This window comes from Mastomys coucha, unplaced genomic scaffold, assembly GCF_008632895.1.
Source record: "Mastomys coucha isolate ucsf_1 unplaced genomic scaffold, UCSF_Mcou_1 pScaffold17, whole genome shotgun sequence".
NCBI classification, from domain to species: domain Eukaryota; kingdom Metazoa; phylum Chordata; class Mammalia; order Rodentia; family Muridae; genus Mastomys; species Mastomys coucha.
Window position 1 is genome coordinate 9,492,330 of NW_022196899.1, and position 7,415 is coordinate 9,499,744.

Consider the following 7,415-nt stretch of genomic DNA (forward strand, 5'->3'; position numbering starts at 1 on the left):
TGTTCCATCCAGCTATTTTAATGTCTGTGTTTATGCTTGCTATCTCTTCCTAACAGTGAGGGGCTAAGGTCATGGAATGCTGATTCATGGGAATCAAATGGGAACCTGGAATAAATAACTGAATTGATATGTAAATTAAAAGCTGGTCTTTTGATCTGCATAAGATGAGCTGGCAGGACTCAATAGTTCTTTTTTTTTTTAGTTGGGTGACTTCTTTATTTACAATATCTCCTTTCCCAGGTACCCTCCAAAAAAATAAAATAAAATAAAATAAAATAAAATAAAATAAAACCCTGTTACTCCCTACTCCCTCTGCTCATCAGCCCACCCCCTCCTGCTTACTGGCTCTGGCAGTAAAATTTTGAAAATTTATAACACCTTTTTTTATAGTAGCCAGAAACTGGAAACAACCCAGATGTGCATCAACAGAGGAATGAATACAGAAAATGTGGTATATCTACACAATGGAGTATACTCAGTATTAAAAACAGTGAATTTATGAAATTATTAGGGAAATGGATGGATCTGGAGAATATCATCCTAAGTGAGGTAACCCCATCACAAAAGATCACACAGGGTATGCACATTCTGATAAGTAGCTATTAGCCTGGAAGCTCAGAATACCCAAAATATAATCCACAAACCCCAAGAAACTCAAGAAGGAAGAACAAAGTGTGGATACTTCGTTCCTTCTTAGAAAGGGGAAGAAAGTACCCATGGAAGGAGTTGCAGAGACAAAGTATGGAGCAGAGACTGGAGGAAGGACAATCCAGGGACTGCTCGCCCGGAAATCCTTCCCATATTCAATCATCAAATCCAGACACTATTGTGCATGCCAGCAAGTGCTGGCTGACAGAAGCCTGATATAGCTGTCTCCTGGGAGGCTCTGACAGTGCCTAACTAATACAGAAATAGAGGCTCAAAGCCATCCATTGGACTGAGCACAGAGTCCCCAATGAAGGAGCTAGAGAAAAGACCCAAGAAGCTGAAGGGTTTGCAGCCCCTTAGGAGGAACAACAATATGAACTACCTAGTACCCTCAGAGCTCCCAGGGACTAAAGTATCAACCAAAGAGCACACATGGTGGGACTAATGGCTCCAGCAGCATATGTATAGCAGAGGATAGCCTAGTCAGTCATCAATGGGAGGAGAGGCCCTTGGTCCTATGAAGGTTCTATGCCCCAGTATATGGAAATGCCAGGACGAGGAAGCTGGAAAGGTTTGGATTGGTGAGCAGGGGAAAGGAGGAGGGAACAGGGTTGGGTTTTTTTTTCCAGGAGGGGAAACTAGGAAAGGAGATATCGTTTGAAATGTAAATAAAGACAATATCTAATTAAAAAATAGTTATGACAACAAAAAATAAAATAAAATTTTTTCTCTAGTGAAAGCTGAGTTGTCTGGAGATCTCTGGAAAGGGAACACAGCTCTTCCATATTTTTTTAATAGGTTTTCTGATTTTGATCCAAAAAACCCAACGAGAATGAGTACAGTTCTCTTAGAAATTCTCATAGCTCTGTTAGATTTAAAAAAAAAAAAAGGGGAGATAGCTGAACTTAGTCTGAAATCCCAACAATTACTTAGAGAATGAACACAGCTCTTTTAGAATGTTTTCTAGCTTTCTGATTTTGATTGGGAAACCCAATATTATCTTTAGAATTTTTCTAACAGGATTTGTGACTTGGTTGGAAAATTCAAAAATTATGTTATTCTGACATAACCCATGAGCTATAGAAAGAGCTTTTCTTTGTAATAGCAGAGAGAGATTTCTTAGCACAAAGCTAACAGTCTCAACAAGAGAGTTTGTTAGAATAGCAAGAAAAGGCTATCTCAAGCACAACAGACTGAGAGAAAGAGAGAGAGAGAGAAAGACAGAGAGAGGGAAGGAGGGAGAGAGAGAAATCTAAATGAAAAGCTGTCTCCAGCAGAACACTGGGAGCAGTCTAAATAGCTGTCCTGAGCTGAACATAGGCCAGCAGTTTACAACCCATGATGTGAATTCGAATCTTTTGTTTTCCACTGCTCCCAGACCCCCTATCTCGCAGAACTCCTCTCTAAGCTTTGTTTGAATTTTGGCAGGTTTTCTTAATCCTAGTAATATGTTGGCAATGTGATAAAATAGTAATTATGTATTTATTTTCATAGTGTTTTTTATGCTACCATGCATGCGCAATATCTTCTTTGGCTTTCTGTCTGTCTTATGCCAATTCTTCTGTGATTTTCTGAAACATAAGCTTGTCATAACCAAGGAAAAGAATTTCTTTCAAGTCATTGGAAAGATTTTTTAGTGCCTATGTCTCCACCTGAAAAAGATAGCCTTCATAAATTAAAAATCATATTCTTTTAGTAAATAATGACAATGTGCTACTGTATAATCTCTGCATGAAAGCTAACTGTTCTAAAGGAATGTCTGTCAATCCACAATTTTCCATTAGTCACTTTGGCTCAGCTGACTTAGTTACAGTGTATCAGAAGGCAGGCACACTTGTGATTACTGTCAGTTATAGGTCAATTGTTTCTTTTGTTTTTAAAAAATGTTTTATAAAATGTTCTGGTCATGCTTTCTTCTTTTCCAACTCTTCCCAGATCATCATGAAAACCAGATTTTTTTTTAAAGAAAAAACAAAAGAAACACATATACAAAAGTAAAATCCATTAAAAAATCAAAATCAGAGGGAATAATAATATACCCTCAAAAGGCCAATAAGAGAAACAAATGTCCAAACAAATCAATATGAGGCAAAAAGTTTTCTAAAAACTCATTGACTTTGTTTTCCATTGGATATCTATTGCTGGGCATAGGGCCTACAATTAAATTTGGTTAAGAGAACCTATGAGATTCCACTGGATTCTACTTTGTAAGTTTTGTTAATTGCCAATACTTCCGTGGTTTAAGGGGGAATTTGTGTTCATTTCCCATTCTCAGCACTGAGTCTCCATCTGGTTTAGACCTTTGCAGTCCCTGTGAATGCTGTTATAGCCATGGTGGTTTCAAATGTATCAGTCCTGTTGTGTGTAAAAAACAGTCCTTGATGTCATCCATCCCTTCAGGCTCTTGGATTCATTCTACCTCAACGTCTACATAGCACCCTGACCTCTGATAGAAGGGCTTAGTGTCCAAAAATCTCTTACTCCCTACAAATTGTCCAGTTATGGATCTCTGTGTTAGTTCCCATCTGCTACATTGTAAAGATTCTCTAATGGTAACTGACATAGACACTAATTTTTGGGTAAAGCAGATTGCCCTTGTGAGTCATTTTATTGCTATGTTTCTTTACCATAACAATAATATTTGGTTTTCTCATGGGTCTCCAGCCTACTAGTCTTGTCCTTCGAAAGCAATTTCAGGCATGGATTCCAAATGATGGGTTGAGACTTAAATCTACTTAGAAAGCAGTTGGCTACACCAAAATTGTTTTTGGCACCACTGCACCAGCATATCATGCAGGTAGGTGAGCATTGTGGATTTCAGGGTTTGTAGCTGAGTTGATGATTACATTTGTCCTCTAGGAGTGTACAGAGTTCATTCTAGTTCCATGAACACTTTAATTAGTCACCAGCTTGATATTTTTTCTTCAATGACTGAAAGTGTCCCCCAGTTTCACGAACTTGGGTTCTCTCAGGCAAAGTACCGAAGGACCTGAAATATAGGATTCAAGATGCAAGAGAAAACACAAAGCCAAGTTGCATCCTAATCAAGGCTTCATATTTTACTTAGAATATCCAGAATATTATAGGTACATGAGAAACTGAAAGCAAATCTCTAGGTTACATAATATTTGCATAACAGTAGATAGAAGATGACTTCCCTGATACACCAAAGTATATCCCTCCTCCCCAGAATGGAGAGCATTTATGAAACAATATTTTACTAACCATTCTGTTCCAGATATTAAATGAAAGTTCAAGAAATTACAAATGAAACACAACACAGTTAAAATATAGCTGTAATTTTCATGGTTTCTAACAACTATAAACTAGAATAATAAAGCAGACCAATGGGGAAATTAGAAGTCAAAATTATTGCAAGCATAATTGGAGATAAGCATAAATGATGCCCAACAGCATAATGTAAAGATTCAGTATACGTAACAGAGACTCGAACAGAAAAAAAATTGCTTTAAGAGTTTAGAAACTGGCAAAGAAAATTAAAAAGCAAAATAGTTGATGATAAACTAATGGCCCCTTTATACTTTAGTCATTTCTCATTCTAATAATATCCATAGAGAACATATTTAGACATAAAATAAAATGTGGTAGGTAGTGAAGGGGGCAATACACAGAGCTTGGGTAGTTTACACTATAATGTGTTGAAAGATCATAAAGGCACAACTTTATTCCTTCCAAATTGGAAAAGATGGCATTATGGTTATAGTAAATAGATTCTTCACTGGACTGAGCCTAATATCAACAATTGGACCAATCTACCAGGCCTGTTTATTCTCACTCACTAGTTATAATCCATTAGAAAGGGAAAATTCCCAGCAATAATGACTCTCCCACAACAATTAAGGATCAAGCTCATAATAAGAGATAAACCTGAAGGACTACATAACTTGCCTGAAACTCATTATTCTTGCGATCCATTGGATATCTTTAAAGCCCCCTCAAGAAAACCAACAAAATAGATAAATACACACATGACAAGTATCAAATTCAGTGTTTCATTTGCTCCTTTTCCTTCTTGCTATCCTTGAAACCAATTTGAAAGCAATATGTAATTTTTAATCAAAACTGTATCCTACCATCTCAATATAATACTAACAATCTTCCCTAATATCTGGGACTATTTCTACTTAGTCTAGTTCCCAGGATAGTTATTCATTAATAGAAAATTCAACCCACCAACTCCTTATAAATAGCCTCAATCCTAACTTAGAGATGGAAGGTAGGCTTTGTCTTTTTTCCTCCATGTTCAATCTGCAATTATCCCAGTACCAAACTAATTGCAGCCTAAGACAGCATGACTTTCCACAATAAAGACTGTAGAGACTGATCCTTTCAGAACATAAATATTAATAACTTTTATATCTTCAGAACTATAGATATGTAACATTTATATCCTCAAAACTATAGATATAAGGGCTGTAGGGATGGTTCATCCATCAAAAAACCTGTTCACTTGTAGAGCACTTTCATGAAGATGAATAATTATCTTAATTTAATTTCATTGCATTCAATGCCCTCTTTGGAATTTCATGGGAACTGCATACTCATAGCACATATATATGCAGGTAAATACCTATGTACATAAAACAAAAATAAATCTAATTTAAAAACTGCATGTACATGCAAATGTATACACACTAAAAATATAATCCAAGTCCTTGAAGCTTAACAAAGTAATTCAACTGATGCTCCATTCCCCATATTTTGAAGATTCATTTATTTTTATATATATGTGTGTACAATGTCTCTGTCTTCAGACACACCAAAAGAGGGCATCAGATCCTATTACAGATGGTTGTGAGCCCCCATGTGATTGCTGGGAATTGAACTCAGGACCTCTGAAAGAACAGTCAGTGCTTCTAACTGCTGATCCATCTCTCCATCTTCATTCCCCATTTGCCCATCTAGGAGCCAATAAAAATTCATATCATACTCCAACTCCAGAGATGATACTCCAACTCTAGATATCCCTCTATATCATTACCCAAAAAACTCTCTGTCAAGTTGTGTAAAGTCCTGAAAACTTTACACCTTGAAAACTTCATGTCAGTTACTTAGTAAACCATAAGCAGATATTAAAAGAGTATTCACCTTTAAAGTCCTAACTGAATGGATGCTACTAGATGCCAAAAGAAGTGACATACATTGGGAAAACAAAACCACATTTGAGACATAAGACATCTGGAAAGGTACCTTTTTACCCAGGGCTACACTATTGGAAAATTACTCTTCCTTGGAAAAGCATATCTGCACCCACATATTTATAATTAATGTGAACTTTTATCATGAAACTTAGAAAATTTTCAGCCTGTGCAGGATCATCTCTTACCTATGCACCTGAGCCAACTGAATGAGAACACGTAACTTGATTTCTTTAATACATAATATAGACTAGCCCCTAAAAAATATCTCTTAGTTGTTCCTTTGGAAGAATTTGCCAAATCTAAATTATTTCTACAATGCATTCTCTTTCTTATAGGAGTCACCACTAGAATTGTTAGGGCTAGAGTGACTTGGATCCTCCCTCTCTTTTGACCAGAGCATTTTCTAAAGACCCTCTGATAGCCCACAAGACTTGGATCAGAATATTGCTACTCTTTAAGACCACTGGTGGAAAGAACTTTAAAAATGTAGGGGATTATACCAATTAACTACTAAAAGAGAGATTGTGCCTCTTCCATGAAGAATAATGATGTTTCCTGAAGGAAACCGGCCTGCAGTTTCACTTCATACCATGGGTGATTCACGAACTGGGGAAGTCGAGGTTCTGTGAAAATAAGCGGGTTAGGAGAGACAAGGAACCACACCAAGTAAAATGTTTATCAAGGTGTGCTCTTTACTTAGTGAATCGGGATATTTATACCTGAGGCAAAACAGTCTTATGTCTTTTAGCATATAAGTGAGAACAGGGAACAAGCATATCAGTACATATCAGTCATGTAAATAAGCCCCTGTAAGCGAGGAATTCCAGGCAGGAAAGCGGATTAAAGTTTTAGTCCATTTTGAATTCTGGGCTCCCGGTTCTGGCTTAATCCCTGGAGCTGGCTCCAGACACCTGGTGGGCCGAGCCGAGCCGCTGCCTCGGGAGTTCATTGAGGGGTCCCAATGGGGTCAGCAGGAATGGTACATTTCACCCTGATTTGAATAAAAAATGAAGTAGGGAAATGCAATACGATCTCCACACGAATACATGGGCAACAAAAGGTGCTTAACACCTTCTGGCTCCACCCTCCAAGGCGATAACGCACAGTGGGAAATCCAGGCCATGAAACGTCTATAACCCAGACGGCCATCATCCACGTGCCAGCCTAGGGTGACTTCCCAGCCAGAAAAGGGTCATCAGGATGCACCATCCTCCATGTAGAATGCCAAGGCTCGTCCACAAGACCCAAGGTCCAAGGTCCATCGTAATCTCCGAAGATGGCTGATGTAACTCTTTCAGTCAGGTGCCGAATTCAGCAGGGCGGGGTGTGGTGCAGCTGGAAGCCAGAGCTCATCGCCGGGAGCTGATCTTAGAATGATGCAAATCAGTTCCTTAAAGCCGCTGAAGAACCGAATTAACCTTTGAAAGCCTGGAGGCTAGAGCGTGGTGAGGTGCAGCTGGAAGCCGCTGGAAGCCAAAGTTCGGTCGCCAGGAATTAATCTCAAGGCGATGCAAATCAATTCTTAGAAGCCTCTGGGGATCTTACCGAAGGCAATCTACAGATTCAATGCAATCCCCATCAAAATTCCAACTCAATTCTTCACAG